The sequence below is a fragment of the Artemia franciscana genome, chromosome 10 (assembly GCF_032884065.1).
Source record: "Artemia franciscana chromosome 10, ASM3288406v1, whole genome shotgun sequence".
In the NCBI taxonomy this organism is placed as follows: Eukaryota; Metazoa; Arthropoda; class Branchiopoda; order Anostraca; family Artemiidae; genus Artemia; species Artemia franciscana.
The window spans coordinates 47,020,158-47,041,937 of NC_088872.1; the positions used below are offsets into that span (position 1 = coordinate 47,020,158).

The 21,780-nt window shown below is 35.9% G+C and overlaps 1 protein-coding gene across 2 annotated transcripts in view; it reads left to right on the top strand.

Moving 5' to 3' along the window:
- Nucleotides 1-18,119: 18,119 nt before the first annotated feature.
- The window catches only part of LOC136032277 (early growth response protein 3-like), a 113,295-nt gene continuing 109,634 nt past the window's right edge, over nt 18,120-21,780 (top strand). For both annotated transcript variants that reach the window (XM_065712540.1, XM_065712541.1), the window contains exon 1: nt 18,120-18,246. The gene's annotated coding sequence lies outside the window, so the exon portion shown is untranslated. The remainder of the gene's footprint in view (nt 18,247-21,780) is intronic.

Below are 21,780 nucleotides of genomic sequence, written 5' to 3' on the forward strand. Positions count from 1 at the left end.
AACTAAAACTTGAATTTTGTCCCAATTCCTTAAGAATGACCCTTGAATAACAAAGGTCGTAGAATAAATAGTTGAAATTACTAAAAATACTTTAGCGTAAAGAGCAAGGTATTACGAGGAGGTGAATCCCTCATTTGTGCAATAATTTCTGTTCGTTTTAAGTTTAACGCTGCTCCTTACTTTCAGTTGAAAAAACTTTTCATATTTATTTTTTCATTGTTTTTTAAGTAATGTTAGAAAGTCCTTCGCCCCCTTCATTGAAATTCTCTTCCCCCATGACAAATTCCTCCGTGAAAAGATCCTCCCACGTAACCCCCCCCCCCTCAACTTCTCCCCCCAAACCAAAAAAATCCCCCTGAAAACGTCTGTACACTTCTCAATAGCCATTAGTATATGTAAACAACGGTCAAAGTTTGTAACTTGCAGCCCCTCCCACGGGGACTCTGGGGGAGTAAGTCGTCCCCAAAGACATAGTTATAAGGTTTTCGACTATGTTGAATAAAATGGCTATCTCAGAATTTTGATTTTGATTTTGGAGTGACTTTTGGGAAAAAATGAGCGTGGGAGGGGACCTAGGTGCCCTCCAGTTTTTGGTCACTCAATAGGGCGCTAAAACTTTTAATTTCCGTTAGAATGAGCTCTTTCGCGACATTCTAGGACCACTGAGTCGGTACGATCACCCCTGAGAAAAAAACAACAAACAAATAAACGCGCCCCCGTGATTTGTCTTCTGGCAAAAAAAACTAAATTCCACATTTTTTTAGATAGGAACTTGAAACTTCTACAATAGGGTTCTTTGATGCGCTGAATCTCATGGTGTAATTTTCGTTAAGATTTTTAACTTTTAGGGGGTGTTTCCCCCTATTTTTTAAAATAAGGCAACATTTTCTCAGGCTCGTAACTTTTGATGGGTAAAACCAAGTTTGATGAAACTTATATATTTAAAATCAGAATTAAAATGTCATTCTTTTGATGTAACTATTGGTATCAAATTCCGTTTTTTAGAGTTTCCGTTACTATTGAGCCGGGTCCCTCCTTACTACAGTTGGTTACCACGAACTGTTTGATTATGCATGACAGAAGGCTCTTTTCTGTTTAATACATCTAAAAAACCAGTAGAACTACTTAGAAGAGCTTGACTATGAACTGATGTTGAATAAGCAGTAATTGTATCCCAGTTATTGCCCCTGACGAGTGCCTTGACGAGGATAGGCTGGGAATAAAAGGTTGGAGCTTTTCCAATGCCGTGAGATGGTTCGGGGTCTCCACTCCGTCATAGGTTCTATTCTCCGTCACTATCCCGGACAATGAAAAGTGATTTTATCCTAGTTATTGTCCCTGGCGAATGCCTTGACGAGGATAGGCTGGGCATAAAAGGTTGGAGCTGTTCCAATGCCGTGAGACGGTTCGGGGTCTCAATTCCGTCTAGGTTCCTTTCTCAGTCACTATCCCTGACAGGGAAATCCTGGCTGCGTGACCTCAACGTGGCATTAGGGTGGACCTTTCACGAGTTTTGCTATCTAAAACTGTGACTGCTAACTGCACTGCAGGCTGAACTTGTGGAGTGACGCCCCTCAAAGAAATTTTATAGACTAGTAAACAATACAACATTTGCACCGGATTCTGATGAATAGTTAACTCTTCTGGGTTTAGTCTGTTTTTATAGGCTTTTTAGGCTACAAAACCTCTTCAAGGCTAATTTATCTACTATGGCTTGCCTCCCGTAGTAGCATGATTTATTTAGGCATGAGTACATAATGAGTCAGAGGTAATAGACTTGAAACTGTGTGTGGGGGATTTCGACTCTTGTTGATAAAGGAGCATCGCCCAGTGTGGAAAATCATGTAGTTACAAAAATGGTCCCAGGATTGCACTAAGCCTCCATTCAACTGGAGGTCTTAGGGACTTCTTACTGTCCAATTCTAAGCCAGCTTAAGTGATCCGTGTAGACTCGAGAACATATGTTATTCCCCGTCCTACACTGTTTTTGGGACCGTTGCTTTTCCTGACGCCAAAATAATTTCAATGATTTAAAGAATATCAAAATTGCAACTTGGAATGTTACAGCGCTTAAAAATGGTATCGCTATTTCGGCTCAAACTGGACTTATTAGAAGTTTCAAAACTCATATCCCAGAGGTAGGAAATATTAAATTAGGCTATATAGAATTAATTTACTTAGGCAGGAATAATGGGGTACATAGGCAGGGAGTAGGGCTCATGATGAATAAGGAAGCTGCTAAGTCTTGCTTAGGCTGGGGAGGTATTACTAATATGATGCTAGTTCGCTCATTTTATGACGAAACAGAGTAGGGTATCATTGATAGTAGTACACGCCTCTTTAGGACTGACTGACGGAGATAGTAGTGACTGGAGAAGTAGTGGAGATAAGAGATTGTATATGAATTTTTCTTACAGTTACAGGAATAAATAGACATTGTGCCCCAGGTAGAAATATGGTGTTTTTATTAGGATATTTTAACGGCCTGGTCGGTAGAAATAGGGATAGATGGTATCTTAGCCTAGGTAAATTATGTGTAGGAAAAGAAAACAGTAATGGTTACAGATTGGAGCAATTTATAATATGGCTATTACATAGCCCATGCCCCTTGACTATCCGGTTTTTACCTCTCTTGCCCCTCCCAATAAAAATTCTCGATTCACTCTCCTGAGCTGGTGCGTCTCTGGTGCTAAGCCCTCTCCCCAAAAGGAGACCTTGGTGAATGGGCTTCAAGTGAGTGAAAGACCCCGTTCATGATTCATGCTTTAGCATTGTACAAGTACTTTCACTTTTTCACGTTAATATATTCACAAAAAAATATACGTACTTATCTATTAGTCAGTACACACTCGAGAATTTGGATTTATAAAATCAGACAGTAACCGGTTTATTGATTGTTGTATACGGAGACAGTTAGCTTCGGTTCAGTGGATAACTACTTTGTAGCTATATTTTAATAAATATTTAGTTGGCATTTTGGTTAGGTTAGGTTACATTTGCAAGCAGTCCCACTAAACTGAACCCCCGTATTCTCCCCCTCCCTCAATGTGCATATATACAGCTCAATACATATCCTATCTATCTCCCAAGCTTCACAGTTGTTTCATCCCCGTACCTGTATGTCCAAATTCTCGAGTGCGTACTGGTCAATAGATAAGTACTAAAATATATACTGAAATAATAATATTGTAAAAAACCGGCTACAGATTGCAAAAGAAATATTTTGTTACAGGGTCATAAAAAGAGAAAAAAACAACCCTTAAATTATCCCTTTTCTATTATTTATCCTGTCAGATGCCGAAGACAATCTAAATTCAATGCAGTAAAAAAAGCTCATTGAGTCAGATGAAATGTGCTGTCTTGATTGTTGCCGGAAGTATAAGATGCTCAATAGCGGTTTCAAAGTGTACATACAAGATTCAAATGCCTGAAGAACTCTTCTTTACAACATTTGCATAAAGTCAAAAACTGGTCTCGCTTGAAAAATTTACATACCAGTTATTATGCTTTGTAGGTACTTCAAATGATCATCAGTCTTGAAACATGTTTAATCCCTTGTATTAATCAATGGACTTGGTTAGCGTTCTAATGCGCATATGAGTGCGCACATTATTGGGTTGAAAATAAAATAATTTTGAATTTGGTACAAAACAAAAAAAATTAGGTACTTGTGTATCATACCGACCACACTCGAGAAATGAAGTTAGGTTAATCCTAATGAAATATACCAAAATATTACGTAAATGTAATACTTTAGTAAGCAAATTATCGAAACTACAACAGAGAATTATGAAAAGTAGGCCTGCCCAGAACGCAAAATATTGAATACCTAACCAACTCTATATATTAAATATTTAATTAAATATACTTAAATGGTGGTTTATCTCACTCAGGCTAAGCTGACTATATCCGATTAAACACAGAGAAATCGGTTTTAAGTAGATCGAGAACAACAGTGTGGTCTGTATAACACAAAAGTACCAAACATAATTTAAAGATTAAGAAGAGGTTTTGATTTTTGTTGCTGTCGTAGCTAAAGATGGAGTCTAAAATTTTCACACTTACCCTAGGTTCACACGCAAGAAGTTGCTGCGATAGGCAATTTTTGTCAATCGTGGTAATTGACAATTTTCGTTGACTTGTTGTTCACACAGGATTTTCGAATCGTTAATTTTTATCCGCAAAAAATTTGAAATTAAAGCACGTGAGAATTTCATTTATTCTTTACCTGATAATCTTGTTGTCATGGATACCTGCTCCCATGCTTTTAGCAGCAGCACTGAGTTTTTGTGACCTTTTGCTTTCTTTTCATATATTATAGAATTAAACTGAACAGCCATTATCAGCTTCTCAATAATATTATCATTATCTTCCATTATGTTGCTATGGCGCGCAGAAAAATTGCTTCGTCGCCCGATTAAAGTTGAATTTTTTCAACTCTGCGAAGTTGCTCAACGGAGCAACTAAGATTGCTCAAACTGGCAACTAAATTGCGCCGATGGGCGATTTTTGCTCCTGTTTGAACATGTGTCTGAGGATAATTGGCAACGCTGGCTTCTAAACAGTTCTTATAAGGAGAATCAGCAGGACTATATGTGTTCAATCCTCCTTTTATTTTCCTTATCGATTTAGTGATTTTGGGGGCAGCAATTCTCAAAAACGTAGTTTCGGATGTCCAAATATAAAGCGGCAGGAATCAGACCAGGATCAGGAGGCGAATGTTGAAAATTGAAACACTAGCAAAATCATTTTCAGTGGTAAGTACTTTGCTCAGAAGCCAAACTGAAAATAATGAAAAAATATTTATTTCTAAAAATGAAAATAGACGGGAAAGCGCAGCCTTTACAAAATTTTCTAAATACAGAAAATAAAAATATAGGTCAATAATCACCTGAATCACTCTGAGGTCGACTTTTAGATTAAACAATAACATGTTAGAAAATCTAATGTCTAAAAACATGTCAAAGGTCAATATCGAAAGGCTTTTGATCGATGAAGAACTTGTTGTGATCATTTCTCCAGCATTTTTGGTTTATTGTTCTAAGTGCCAATTGAACAATAAACTATGCAAAGAATCCTGCTTGATCGTAGCGTCTATTGCTGAAATGAAAGAAAAGTTAAGACCGTTAGTTTATAATTATGGGTGACAGGTTTCCGAAAATTGACCCTTTTGCAATGATGGTAGGGTCGAACAAAATGCAGGATGTCCTAAAATGAGGTAGGAAGATTTTGTCCTAGATAAAGGAATTTTCTAAAACTAGTGTCATCTTAATGAGAGAGAATAAAGAGTCAAGCAAAACCCAAAATCAGTATAAAGCAATAAATGCTTAATTTCCTTGCTTCTTATGCTGTGCTAGGATTGGTAAAAAGAACAGAAAGCTTTTGAGCCAGGAGTTTTTTTTTATAGAAACTCTCTGTTTCTACGTGGTAACCATGCGCATGGTACCACGGTTGCGTGGTAACCTACATGCACGGTTTGCATGTGCATGGTACCAGGCAAATGCAAGAGCAGGAGAATATCTGGATTGCTAGGCTTTACATTACAGCGGCGAATGATGAAAATGTAGGGTTGACAAGGATCTTTTATTTCTTTTTTTTGAATGAAGAAGCAAAAGCTAAAATTTTTAAAATAATAGAAGGGATTTTCTCGAAGTCTGGTACGATACGATACTTTGTTAATAAACACAATTATAACGCTTTACTTTATACATCTACTTCGCCATTTTATAACGTGATTTCAAATATAATTTGTCTCAATTTCATTTAGTTAGAATAGGTAAATAGAACCAATAAAGCGAAGAGCTTATAACTTTCTTTCTTTGGCTCAGAGCCAACTTTTAAAAGTAACAAAGAGTAAACGAGCTAGAATATAGATTTAAACATAATAAAAAGACAAAAAAAGCTGCAGCTTCTTTTAAGTCCTTTGCTAAGCAAAGGTCATCATTAAAAAAAATATGTAAGTTACTTACTTACTGTAGCACTTGTATAAAGTATAAACAGATTGAAGAGGCCAGAACCGTTACTACTCTCTCCTGAAAGATAGCCCATGTCCATTTACAATCTGAAATCGGATCTCCTCTTGTTCCCTAATGAAAAATTCAGACATAAGACCCTATATATATATATATATATATATATATATATATATATATATATATATATATATATATATATATATATATATATATATATATATATATATATATATATATATATATATATATATATATATATATATATATATTTGTGGGGAGGGGGAGGGAGTAATCGCCCCCAAGATGCAGGATTCTATCTTGCATAGAATCTTTTTTTTTCGTCTTTGCGTTGAAGGAATGAAATAGAAAACAAAATCACTCCTAATATTTCGAAACATACCTCTTGCCTGTTCATTAAATTAAATGAAAAAACAAGTTTTTTAACTGAAAGTAAGGAGCGACAATAAAACTTAAAACGAACAGAAATTACTCCGTATATTAAAGGGGCTTTTGCCTCCACAACACCCCGCTCTTTACGCTAAAGTTTGACTCTTTCTCTCAATTTTACTTTTTAAAACAATAAAAACTTTAGCGTAAAGAGAGGGTGTTGAGGAGTGGGAAAGTTGGTGAGTTGGAGGGGGAAACCTGGAATCTTGGAAAACGCTTAGAGTTCAGATATCGGGATGAAACTTGGTGGCAAAAATAAGTGCATGTCCTAGATACGTGATTGACATAACCAGAAAAGATCCGCTCTCTTTTGGGGAGCTGGAGGGTGGGGGAAAGGTAATTCGGAAAAAATAGAAAAATGAGCTATTTTTAACTTACGAACGAGTTATCGGATCGTTAACGAGATTTAATGAAATTTGATATCTAGAAGGACTTCGTAACTCAGACCTCTCATTTTAAATCCCGACCGGATCCAATGTCATTGGGAGGAGATGGGGGGACTGGAAATCTTGGAAAACGCTTAGAGTGGAGAGACCGGGATGAAACTTGGTGGAAAAAATAAGCACGTGATCTAGATACGCTATTAACATAACTGGACCGGATCCGTTCTCTTTGGGAGAGTTGGGGGGGGGGTACACCTAATTAAGTAATTCGGAAAAAATGTAAAAAATATAAGACATTTTTAACTCACGAACAGGCGATTGGATCTTAATTAAATTTAATATTTAGGAGGACCTCATGTCTCAGAGCTCTTGTTTTCAATCCTGACCAGATACGGTGACATTGGGGGGATTTGGAGGAGGAAACTGGAAATGTGGAAAACACTTAGAGTGGAGAAATCGTGATGATACTTGGTGGGAAGAATACTTACAAGTCCTAGATACGTGATTGGCGTAACCAGCCCGGATAGACTCTCTTTGGGGGAGTTGGAGGGGGAATATTTGGAAAAATTAGAAAAAATGATTTGTTTTTAACTTACGAACGAGTGATCAGATCTTAAGGAAATTTGAGATTAGAGATTAGAAGGACCTCGTGTCTAAGAGCTCTTATTTTAAATCCTGACCGGATCCAGTGACGTTGGGGTGAGCTGAAGGAGGAAACTGGAAGTCTGGAAAACGCTTAGAGTGGAGAGATCGTGATGATACTTGGTGGGAAAAATAAGCACAAGTCCTAGATAAGTGATTGACGTAACCAGACCAGATTGGTGGGGGAGTTAGTGGGGGGGGGGTAATTCTGAAAAATTAGAAACAAATGATGTATTTTTAATCCCGACTTGTTCCAGTGACATTGGGGGGAGTTTGAGGGGGAAACTGGAAACTTTGGGAAACTTTTAGAGTGTAGAGATCGGGATGAAGCTTGGTGGGAAGAATAAGCACATGTCATAGGTACGCTATTAACACATCCGAACCGGATCCACTCTCTTTAGGGGAGTGGGGGATTTACCAGTTTGGGCACTTTCAGATAAGCTAGGATGATGGAAGTTGGCAGGCGTATCATGGATCAGATTAGATTAAATTATAAATAGTTTTTCTTCGATTCGACCGTCTGGTGGGGGGGGGGCGAGCAAACAAGATAGTTGAGAGTAATTTTATTTGTCGATAAAACAAATGATTGTTCCGTGGTCTTGGGGTGTGATTTTCGCTAAAGGTACGAGAGGTCTGAGGTTTGAATCTCGGACTACCCAATTTTTACATGAAGAATATCCGAAGTTAGATACACGATCAATATAGCGATTGCTGAAAGTTGGCAGGCGTATCAGGGACCCGACCAGATTCAATTATAAATAGTCATTTCCCCGATTTGACCATCTGGGGGAGTGGAAGGACGGTTAATTCGCAAAAAAATAGAAAAAATGGGGTATTTTTAACTTAAGAATGGGTAATCAGATCTTAATGAAACCTGATATTTAGAAGGACTTGGTGTCTCAGAGCTCTTACTTTAAATCCCGACCGGATTCGGGAATAATTGGGGGAGTTGGAGGGAGAAACCTGAAATCTTGGAAAACACTTGAAGTGGAGAGATCGTAATGAAACTTAGTGCGAAGAAGCTCTTGGCTCTTGTCTCTTCTGACCTCGTCACAAGTACCATATGAGGTCTTAGCTCTTGTTTACCAGGGAATTGGTGTAATATTGCTTTTTTTGTTATTTACACAAACAGGAGTTAAACATTGGCGATAGTAAACAAATTTAGCTACATGTATTATCTCCGTTAAATTAATTTAAAAGTTAATATACCGCAATGCAATTATCGAATAATTGTATCTTCATGATAAAAGCGTTTGTAAAGCGTAATTTTTCCAAAGTATTACATAATCGTCATGTTTTGGTTGAGTTCATAAAGGTTAACCTAACTTCCCTTCTTGAAAATGTTCTGTTTAACAGACAAGTACCATGTTTTCTACCATGCAATTGTAGGATGGGAAAGTAATATCTTTTCTTGTTAATGTTTCTTTTACTTATCCAGTGCATTCCTCTTGGTGTGGCTGGATATATAACTAACAACTTAAGGGTATACTCTCACAGCACTCTTTCTTACCAGGGAAGTGTTGTAGTATCACGACACCACAGTTGGAAGCTGCGCAGATAGGAGGTTAAACATTGCCAATAGTAAAGAAATGTAGCGTCAAGTATTATCTCCGTTAAATTAATTTAAAAGTTACCATAGCGTAATATAATCATCGAATAATTGTATCTCCATGCTAAAAGCGTAGATCACGTTTTTCAATTTGGGAAAGATCTCTTTGAGATTCATGCTGTATGAAAAACTATGCAATGTCTTTTTAAGTAAATTTACATAAAAGTAATCCTGCTTTGGTGATTGAATAACGCGTCTATTGTCAATTCTCTTTCCTTGTAATATTTATTTAGCATTTTGTATTTGCATTTGCGACGGAAGATGCTTAATTACCATATACTAAATGGAAGTCTTGCTAAGCTGATGTCATGGTTCCCTTGGGCATCTACCAGCAGATATCCATTCTCTCTGTTTGTCTTTGAATCGCATGTACGCGTGAGCCTCTTAAAATCTCAATGGGATACGGTTTATAAGTTTTTTTTTTCTATTTTTTTTTTAGTATCCATTGTTGAGAAACGAATCTATTTTTGGTTTGTACAATTTACGGTTGACATTATAAGCACTAGACATGAAACAACGTATTGCTGTCCAAATGGGGATGTACAGAAATGTGCAGTTATATTTTATTGTATATTGCGATGTTTCTTCTTTCGTCAAGTGACAGAATATGGGGGTTTCGTATCATTATTTTCTTTTTGATAGCTGTTACATTTCACAGATCCATTGCACTCACTATAATTGTACCCACTATCATTGCACCAGCTATCGATTGTACCAAAGATCAATTGCAAGCAATTGCACTCATTTTAGGCGAAAGTTTTTGACAGGGGCACTAATTCTTGAAAATTTAGGGGGGGGGGACAAAAGTGCAAAAAAAATTTCAAAGAAAAGAGCTAAGATTGTATTTTTGTAATCTAAGGTTATTTTCAAACTCTTACAATTTGTGTTTTTAGTTCTTCTTTTTTTTTTGCTTTGCGTGTTGTTTGTTTGTGACATTTCGTTTTTTTCTGTTTTGTTTCGTTCATATTTTGTTCAGAAAATGTGAACATGTTTCTTTGAAACCTCCTCCTATAGCGCTGAAGAAGGGAGGCTTTGCCCTCCTGAAATATTCGTCTTGTTTGGTTCTGTATTTTGGGTAAGGTAAGAAAACCCAATGCTTAGTCTTCATTCCTATTATTTATACTCTTTTCTAGGGCGGTATCCTTCCTCCATTGGCACCCTGGTTTTTTAGACCCAATCGGTAGCATTAACAATTATTTGCGACAGTTTGTTTGTTTTAAGTTTGACTCGTTTGTGCATTTTTATTTCTGTTTGTTTTAGGGTTCATCCATTTCATCGTAGTAAAATCTATTATTTTAAAGGTTAAAGTGATTATTCATTGTAATAACTGTTGGTTTTAGATTTAATTTATTCTTACATAGTAGTTTCTGTTCGTTTTGTGTTTGGCCTTATTATATGTCTGTTTGTATTTTTCTTTGAATAACTTTTTTTTAACCGATCGAGTTAATCAACTCAGTAAAGCTTATTTAGGCAATAATAATCATAGAGTTTCATATGAAGGAAGGCTGTGTCCAAGGAAAGGGGGGGGGGGTTACGTTTTTTTTGTAAGAATCGATAGTTTGGTTTGCTATTTACGTGTTGGGGAAATTTTTTCAACAATTTTTAACAACATACACCCTTTTGAAAACCTTGACACAAATATTAATGTTTAATTGTTTTTTTACCTCTTCTAGTTGATCTAAAAAAAATTAAATAAAACAATTCCAAAATTCTATCCGTGCTCTTTGACAACCTGGATTTCATTTACCAATTAAACAAAAAAAAACAAATTTTTTTAAATGAAAGTAAGGAGCGACATTAAAACTTAAAACGAACAGAAATTACTCCGTATATGAAAGGGGCTTTTCCTCCTCAACGCCCCGCTCTTTACGCTAAAGTTTGACTCTTTCTCTTAACTCTACATTTTAAAACAGTAAAAAACCTTAGCGTAAAGAGCAGGGCGTTGAAGAAGAAAAGCCCCTTTCATATACGGAGTAATTTCTGTTCGTTTTGAGTTTTAATGTCGCTCCTTACTTTCATTAAATTTTTTTTTTAATTTCTGGACGTTTTTGAATTAATACATGTTTTGATCTTGGCTCTCCGTGCATAAATAATAAAACGAAACTTACATATTAATTTTTGGGGGCTAAATAGTTTTTTCATAGTTTTAATCGGAAGATTTTCAGAAAAAAGGAGCAAGGGAGGAGGCCTAGTTGCCCTCCAATTTTTTGATTGCTTAAAAAGGCAACTATAACTTATAATTTTTTAGGAACGTTTTCATAAGTAAAAAATATACGTAACTTACGATCTAAATTACGTAGCAAACTTCTATATTCGTATGTTTATATTGTGCATATGAGGGGGCTCACCTCTCGTCGATACCTCGCTCTTTACATTAAAGCTTAAATTCTGTCACAATTCCTTTAGAATGACCCCTGAATCACAAAGGCCGTAGAATAAATAGCTGAAATACTTTAGCGTAAAGAGCGAGGTATTACGAAGAGGTAAACCCCTCACATGCGTAATGATTTCTGTTCGTTTTAAGTTTTACTGCTGCTTCTCACTTTCAGTGGAAAAAACTTTTCGTATTTATTTTTTCATTGTTTTTTTAAATAATGCTAGAAAATCCTGCGCCCCCTCCATTGAAAGTCTCTTCCCCCATGAGAAGTTCCTCCATGGAAAGATCCTCCCCGGTAACCCTCCCCCTCAACTCTTACCCCAAACCAAAAAAATCCCCCTGAAAACGTCTGTACACTTCCCAGTAACCATTACTATATGTAAACACAGGTCAAAGTTTGTAACTTGCAGCCCCTCCCACAGGGACAGGGGGGAGTAAGTCGTCCCCAAAGACATAGTTATTAGTTTTTTTGACTATGGTGAATAAAATGGCTATCTCAGAATTTTGATCCAGTGATTTTGGGGAAAACATGAGCGTGGGAGAGGGCCTAGGTGCCCTCCAATATTTTTGGTCACTCTAAAAGGGCACTAGAGCTTTTAATTTCCGTTAGAATGAGCCCTTTCGAGACATTCTAGGACCACCGAGTCAATACGATCACCCCTGGGAAAAAAAAAAACACAAACAAAAAAAAAACAAATGAACACGCATCCGTAATTTGTCTTCTGGCAAAAAATGCGAAATTCCACATTTTCGTAGATAGGGACTTGGAACTTCTATAATAAGGTTCTCTGATACGTTGAATCTGATGGTGTGATTTTCGTAAAGATCGTATGACTTTTAGGGTGTGTTTCCCCCTATTTTCTAAAATGAGGCAAATTTTCTCAGGCTCGTAAGTTTTGATTGGTAAGACTAATCTTGATGAAACTTATATATTTAAAATCAGCATTAAAATTGCATTCTTTTGATGTAACTATTGGTATTGAAATTTAGTTTCGGTTACAATTGAGCCGGGTCGCTCCTTACTACAGTTCGTTACCACGAACTGTTTGACAAGACTGATTATAAACCATTTTTTTTAAAAGTTTATTGTAAGCCTCCCCACTTCCCCCCAACAAAATATGGATAAGGATACGGTCTTGGCTGCAAAACTTCATATGGTTTAGGTACCAGAGGACTAGATTTTTCTTCTTTTATACAACTTTTATACATGAACAGAAATAATCATATTAAGACTACAACTAAATTCGAAATTATCAGGTAAAAATATTTTAACACGGTAATAAATAGATTTTACAATCAAAACGAACATTAGAATAAAATAAAATTTTACACTATAGAAGGTAATTGAAATGGTAGAGTAGTAACAACATTGATAGGAATTTTAAATAAGGCGGATAACCGGCAAATTTGTTTTTATACACGCGTTTTGAATGCAAATCACTTAATTATAGCTATTAAGCGTATTACAAGATAAAAACTTACGCAGAAAGAATTTTACATTTGAAAAATCCATAGTTTCATAGCAAAGAAACTATAAAAAATTTGGAATTTATACGAAGACTTTTGAAGACAGTGGTTTAAACAATCTTTAAATGAATACTTGGCTATACCTCTAGTAGCCGTCTTCACCAAAATATAGAAACGAAAAGTAAAACTAATAAGAAATTATAGTTTACGATAAAAAAAAAAGTTATATAGAAATAAAGACGAACTAAAAAGACAAACAAACTATAAAGATAAATTAACTAGAAGAGAAACTATAAGCAAAATATAGCTGCTAAGAGTATTATAATCTCTAAATGCATACTTTCGCTACACCACTAATCTAGGCGAAATCTAGGAAAGGGGTACCCGGTTTGACTCCTTCCACCCCCCAAAAATTGATAATTTTATCCGACTCGTAAAAAGTAACAAAAATACATATTAACAATTTTTAGATGTATTTTTAAAATCTTTTTTACCCCTCCCCCCTCCCGAACAAAAACAATCCTCCGCCTGAACAGAAATTATGGATGTAGCCTTACCATCAATAACTATATTCACCAAAATGTAATGGAAAAAAAAATAAAAAAAATAAAACATCAAAAAAGAACCAAGATACTCGTATAAACAAAGACAAACTTAAGAATAAAAACTTGAAGAAGATAAAACTTTTAAGCGGGGCTTATTTGGTCTTATCGGCACTTGCAATAGTGTATATAATAGAAATAAAAGAAATATATTAAAATATAAGGCAGTGTCATTCAGACTGGTTCATGGCTGGCACCCCTCCTACCCCCTCTTATGGGTGCCCATGCACTAAAATTCAGCAAAGACTGACAAAAGAGGTTACTGGTTCCCTTTTTATTGAAAAGAAACTAACGGTTTAATTTTTTTTTTTTTACAATAAATAAACCCTAAATTAGATGAAACGAAAATCGTAGACACATCGTATTGTATTTATCCTGTATTTTATTGGATATTTTAGCATTTTATTGGGTAATAAAATAAGCGATCCTGTGTCTGTAAAAGAGCTACAAAAAATATCAAGACTAAAAATTTCCGAGCAAACCTTCCCATTTTACAGATATATAAGAAGGTTGTTTAGTTTGAAGACAGATACTGTTATTGTACTATGAATGCACTGGGTCTGAATCTTAAAGAAAGCTTGTAGTAAGACATACTTCTTTTTTTTTCTTACAAAATATTTCAATTTTGAAAAAGCCAATGGGCAACTTTTTTTGGGTACTTATGTATCATACCGCCAACACTCAATAAGTGCAGTTAGGTTAATCCTAATGAAAAATACCAAAACATGATGAAAATATAATACTTTAGAAACAAATTTGGGCTATATATTTGCACATTGGGCGTTTTTTTGTATGTGTGTGGGTGGGGGGGTGTAACCTTACGTATCCCCCCTCTTTAGTGTGCAAATATATAGCCCAAATTTTATAATTCCGATGTATTCTGTCATCCCCCACTTCTTTTCCACTGAGCGTAAGCTAATTATTTCTTAAAATAGATAGATAAAACCGGTTTGTTCTCGAGTTTTACACAGCGTAAACTTGAGAGTTGGTGGTATAATATATAAGTGCTCTTTGTTACAAATACAACATTTGTTACAACAAAAATACAACCCATTTTGTACCCTTGGTTCCTACTGACTGGTTAGATTTCTTGGTTGGTCTTGCTTATTTTACTGAAATTGTGTTTTTACTATTCATATTAAAATTACAAGAAATGTTTACTAAATACTTTCTTCTTCAATTTCTATTTTGATAATTGCTTGTTCTACAGGATGGTAATTAAAAAGACAAAGAATAATTAATTTTTGGGAGAAGAAATATTTTGAGGGAGCTAACTTGAAAGAAATGGAAAATGCAGGTAAATTATATGAATCACAAAAGCAAGTATAAGGAAAATTATTAACATTTAAAGTCGTGGGGTTTCGAAACCAGATTTTGGGCACCTCTCGCGTGCTCATGCTACTACAACTACTATAAACAACTCGCAGTGCCACGCATGCCACGCAGTGCCAACACAGCTACGCACGCTCCTCCTCCTTCCCAATATATTCAAAGACTCCCTCTTTACACCCTTCCAGGAAGTTCCTATTTCTCTTAAATCTTTCTTTAAGACACCTCCCACCCTAACCAAGGACGAGCTGCTTTTCGTTTTGGCCTAGACGATTGGCTGAAAAGTAATATCTCTTACAATCTGTCATCCTCCATCCGCAAAACGTGCCCTAGCCATCTCAACCTTTCTTTATTTATAGCCTTAGAAAGTGGGATTGAACCACACTTTTTGTACAGCCTACTGTTTGAAATACGGTCAGTCAGTCGGATGTTGGGTACCCAAACAATCGTGATCATGCCTGACTAATGGTGAGACAAGAGAGGTCCCAACAGGACGGACAAAAGCTCTTCCCGTGCGCATACTACTTTTGAAGGGTATATAATATCAATTAATCATTTTAATCAACCAATTAAGTCTCAGTGAAATCTCTCCTCATAGTCAGAAGGCAATGCATAACAGATGCAATGAATTGCAACAGGCAGTGAATAACAGCACACATATATGAGGACATTTGGGCCATAATCTCAAGATATATTTTATCAAACACCCCTACACCTTCTTAGTTTTTCAGTTGATTCGATCAAACCAGTTTTTTAGCCTTTTTGCTTCTTACCCCCTCCCTCCCCAAAAATCTGGAGCTGGTAAAGGATGGCCTAGAACGATAGTCAATTATTTTGTTTGTAATGAACTTCAAGTAAGGAGCAACTTGGGCCAATAGTAACCGAAACTTCAAAAAAAGGAATTTTGATAACAACAGATGCATCAAAAGAATTCATTTTTTATGCTGATTTTCAAATATATAAAATGCATACAGATTAAAGCTTCCCATCAAAAGTTATGACCACGAGAAAATTTGCCTGATTTTCCAAAAGGGGGGGATAATGTGGTATGACTTCGTCTCCAACACCCAACTACTGTTACTTACCAACCCGAAATCCAGCTCATGTCAGCCTGCTGCACAAACTCTTCGACGGTTCGGTCACTTAGTTCGCATGCCGGCAGAAAAGGCAGCCAGAGTTCCCTGTAGTTTCGATCCATTGACGACAGCTGGAAGCGCCCGCGTGGAAGGTCGCGTTCTAAATGGAAGGACAGTCTTGGTCACTTATTGATCAGTAGCATCCTAGACGAAGTTGTCATGCTAGCTCGGGACCGTCTGGACTGGAGGCGACGAGTGGGTTCTCTCTCTACGCTGGATCACCAGCAGGAGCAATAAGTAACTAAGTCAAGTCAAGGGGAAACGCTGCCCACCCAAATAAGAGTTAAGGAATCTTAATGAGAATCGCACCATTAAATTCAGCGCATCAGAGAACCCTTCTGAAGAGTTTTAAGGTCTCTTTTGCAAAAAAAAGGAATTTTGTATTTTTTGCCAGCAGAAATATTACGAATGCTTCTTTATCCGTTGTTGTTTTTTTTGCCTAGGGGTTGTTTTTTCCATGGATAAATTTTAATGGGAGAGGATTTTTTATGGAGGAGGGAGGCGGGTTTCCCGGCATTTTTTGGAAAACGATCAGAAATTAAATAAAAAAGAAAATTTCAACTGAACCTAAGGAGCAACATTACAACTTAAAACGGAGAGTAATTATTCCATAGATGAGGGTGTTTGTCCTCTACTCAACACTTCGCTCTTTACGCTAAAGTTCGGCTTTTTGTGCCTATACTTTAAGAACGAGGCCGTCAAACACAAGGGCCGTTTAATTACACTAAGAAGCTCTTTAAAGTACCAAAAACTTTAGCGTGAAGAGCGAGGTATTGAGAACAGGGAAGTCTCCTCATACAATTCAACTAGTTTCCAGCTTTAATGTTGCTCCTTACTTTCAGTTGAAAAAACTTGATTTTTTATTTAATTATATACTTAAAGATGTCCTTGTTAACTATGGCAATATTCGGAATTTTTATTTTAAGATAGCAGTGTTGGATACCTTGGAGTATATTTTCGATTATTACATAGAAATTGTATTGGTTTTTGGTTGTTTTTCCTTGATATTAAACAGTATTTTAGAGGTATGCTTCCATTCAAGAACATATTCAATAGAGCACAGCATCAATAGCTCATTTTTTCGCTCTTTTCGTTTTCTTTTTCTGCTAAATTTGTTTTATTTATTCCATGCGAGCTATCCCTTTTAATTTCTGCCATCTGGGATATTGTAAAAATTATATTCAATTAAAGGTGTCATCGTGAAGTTTTTCCGAAGGGAGTTCTACTTGTTTTGTTTTATTGGATTTGAAGAGATTATGGTACTTACGTATTGTACCTAACACACTCGAGAAGTTTACTCTCTTAGATGTGAAAGAAACCGGCCTGATCTGTCTGTATTCAGAGACGATTACCTTAGGCTCAGTGAAAAAATTACGATGGAGATATATTTTAATTAAATATTTAATACATGCCCTGCTTTCCATAATTCTTTGTCGTTGTTTCCATAATTTTATTTCTAAAGTATTATATCTTCATCAAATTTTGGTATATTTCATTTTAATTATTCTGACATCAATCCTCGAGTATGTTGGTATAATGCGTAAGTGCCGGGATTATTTTTCATTGTCCTCTTTCAGTATATTTTTTAAATATTTTCTTGTTTTTGAGGGGGGTCATTACCCTCCTGGTCCCTCAGGGACACCTAAGTTTTCTATCTTTTATTTGTCAAGTTCGGTGTTCTTGAAACATCATTTGCTGTATTGTATGTTAACTTTTGGCTTTAATCTATTAGAGTGAATTAGATGCAATCATTTGCTGGAACAACAATTACGATTTGTAAGTCGACCATAAAAGGGTAAAAGAAGGTTTGTATATACCCCGCCCTTGTGACCCAGCCTGGGATATAATTGTATAATCACAAGATATAAAAAATGAATTTGAAATCTCGAGATCTACGGTGGTCTCAATCAATCACGTTCAAGTACATCACAGAGAGAAAATAATAAAGCTGTATCATAGTAGCTTGTGCCTGATCCCAACTACAATAAAAATTCCGCTCAACGGCGGAGTGGTAGACTTTTGACGTGTCTTTTTGTCATTTATCATTTCAATGTTTTGGCGCGTGATGTGCTTCATTCAGAAAAATCAAAGATGAATACCCCAAGGCTCATTCATTAAGATGCATGCTGCTAATCTCAGATCGTCTCTCATCTTCCGTAAGCATCTTTCCATACGATTGCCAGTGCTCCTTTGACTTTACAAACGTGTGGAATTAAAAGAGTATATACCCGTCTAAAATTGTTTGGAATTTAAGGTGATACTAGGCATGTCAATCATAGGTAAGGTCCTGGCTAGGGTCATATTAATGAATCCGCAAAAAGTAAAAATAAGCAGCATAAATTTTCTAGACATCAAGGGAGTTGCCATTTTTTTTTCAGAAATACTGATGAGGTAGGTGCATGCATAAAGAAAGTACTTTGTGATTTAGTACTCCCCCCCTTCGAACGTTAAGATATTCCCTATAATTGCTTATACTTTTCATATAATACGGATGTTTCTTCTATTTGTCCTTAAAGTATGCCCTCTCATAGCTTCTTATATGTGAGTAAAGAGGCCGGTCAATGTCGGTATTACCGGAACAATTTTTCGGGGTCATGAAACTATTATTAATAGATGCATTTTGACTTTTTGAACATCTTTTCTCTCTTGCAAAACTACCGCAAACTCACCGTTATGGAGTTATTCCGGCCCGAATATTGTTGTATTTATACATATAGAATTGCTATCATTTCCGTTTTCGTTGATCGGAAATTTGAAATCGTTAACGTTTTAAGACCGAAAATTGCGCTGTGGCTTTTAGAGACAATTTTTTGCTAGGTTAGGTTAGGTTGAGTTTGCGGTAGTTTTGCAAGAGAAAAAAGATGTTCAAAAAGCCAAAATGCATCTATTAACAACAGTTTCATGACTTCAAAAAATTGTTCCAGTAATACCAACATTGACCAAGAGGCCATCGATTTACCTCCATAGAAAAAATACCTACAGTTTAAGCCGTAGGAGAGGGATGTCAAACTCTCGTCCCCCCCTCCATCCCCACTGGCCCAAATGTATTTTTGTCATGTATTCTTCTTTGAATTGGCTATGACATCTAGTGACTCTGAAGAACCTATGATGTTTCTAAATAAGTAGATTACATGCATGTCTGTACACAAGGGGTAAAGGAAAGCAACTCTCTGGCAGAATTCTAGATGAATTCTTATCTTGGTAATTATCTTGGTAAATTGGTAATTAGCTTTTCGTTATCTTGGTAATTAGTTGATTTAGAAGAATGAAATTACCAGGAATAAATGCTGTGCCCAATTTTATTCCCTGGGTGTGGCTTTCCAAGTGTTTATTTCTACTCCTTTCCTTTTTCTTTGCCTTAGAAGATTGCATAGAAGACAGTTATACATTTGTTCTAAATTTGGAAAAAAAAGCTTTTATCTCATCTTTAGGGATTAGAATTCAGTGTACATGTGAAAATTATTCGACAAGACAAGGTCTGCATGAAACTGGGGTGCCGTGAATGGTATTAATACTACTCAATAAAAACAAAATAATTATTACTATTTTAAGAAACTTATGTTAATAGTGCATTTATATTACCACAGATATGCCTGTGTATAAAGGAATACTGCTGTATATTATTTAAATTAATTGATGCTAGTTCTTGGCACCGACGAATAAATAATGATGTAAATAGCGTGCTATTGGGGGTTGAAGGTTGTGGCGGGGGAGGGGCGTATTTTGCAATCAGACAGTGAGTAGGTTTCTTGTTTATTTAACTTTATTTATGGATAACTTGATTCATTTCATGTTTTACCAGTTAACGGGCAAATAAACCTTTTTTTTTAAACTTGGTTTTTGATTTATCTTTTTAACAATAATAGATCTTCATAATGGTGGGTAAATTTGAAACTGACACGTTATGCATACTTGGAGTCAACAAAAAAGTAGATTCTCTAGATATAGTTTCTATGCCCAAACCTCTTTTTGGGACCTAATATAGGGTATAGATCCGTTGCGGTTATTGCGTGTGAAATTACGACAATGGATAAAATGTCACTAGTTTTTTGACAATAGATCTTTTTTTGTTTTTTATTCATTATATCATTAATTAGTGTTAATCCTTGGAACAGATGGATAAATGGTGTTGGTGAATTACGTAATATTGATGGTTCAGGTGATGCAGGGGCAGGGGTGTATTTTTCAATCAGACAGTTAATATGTTTCTTATTTATTGTAAATTGGACTTTATTTGTGAACAGTTTGGTTCATTTTTTGCGTTGTCAATTAAGGGACAAATGAAACTTCTGGAATTATATAGGTTTCTTTTTTATTTATTATTTAATAATAATTACTAATGAACATGGTGGGTAAATTTGAAATTATAACGCTATGTATACTTGAAATAAAAAACAAACAAAAAATTGTAGATTCTTTAGATGGTCGTTAGATCCCCAAACTCTTTTCTGGGACTTAATTTGGGATGTCGGTCCATTCCTGAAAGTTTAATTTTCCTAGCTTAATTACTTTCAAAGATATATATCTTTCACTTTGATTTGATGAAAAACCTAAGTATTTGATCAGATGACTGATTGTATCATTTTACTACCCCATATTAACAATCGCCTTTGGTAGCGGCACGATTTTCAAATTGGGTGGCATTTAATCTTCATTTAGACTACAGTATTTATTCCTCACCTTGATTTATACCCTTATTTGTTTTTCATCTAGACTCAATGTTTATACTTCGTCTTGTTTTAGACTTACATTCATTCTTCATCTAGATTACAGAGTTTATTCTTCATGCAGATTTAAACTCGTATTAATTCTTTATAGTATTATTCCTAAGTATAGTATTACAGTATAGTATTTGTAGTTTAATACAGTATTTACTCCCCATTTTCTTATTTATTATTCATCTAGACTCAGTACTTATAGTACTACTTCTACTGGCAACTCACTGCAGCACCAAATTGACCGAAGCCTACAGAGCTATACGTGATCCTCCTTTATCCTTTATCCCAATCTTTTCAAAGCCTCCCTCTTTGCACCCTTCGAGGAAGTTTTCATTTGTCTAAAACTTTTCCTTACTAATTCCTCGTAACCCAATCGGGGATGACTTGATTTCGTTGGACGCTAGACGGTTGGCAGACGAAGACAATCTTTGGCAATCTGTCATCCTCAGAGCGTGCCCTAGTCATGTCAACCTTTCTTTCATTATAGCTCTAGAAAGCGGGATCGAACCACACTTTTCGTACAGCCTACAGTTTGAGATACGGTTAGCAAGTCGGGTACCAAAAACAATCCGTAGGCAATTTCTGTGGAAAATATCTAGCAAATCGTCCTCTGTTTTTCGGAATGCACAGACTTCAGAGCTATAATTAACCACTGTCATCATTATAGCTTCCAATATGCTAATTTTGGTTCGAAGACTTATTTTCCTATTCTTCCAAACTTGTTTCAACTGTGAAATCCTCCCTAGGCCTTGGCTATTCTATTCTAAACATTTTCGTTGCACCCACCGTCTTTACTGATAATACTACAAAGATAAGTGAAGCTGTCCACTTCATCAATCTTCTCGGTACCCAACATCACCTTTTCACCTTCACTTATTCCTATCCCTAGCGACTTAGTCTTGTAACATTAATTTTCAAACCTATTCTTGTAGCCTGAACAAAGCGCTGTCTATTCAATATATCTAGAGTATAAATAATAAGTTCCTTGCATCGGAAGGGTTTTCAATCAAAGCAAGTAGCATCACAGGAAACTCCCAAAACCTATCAAATTGCTCAAGTGATACATTCATTGAGCTGAAATGAATTTTAAAAGTT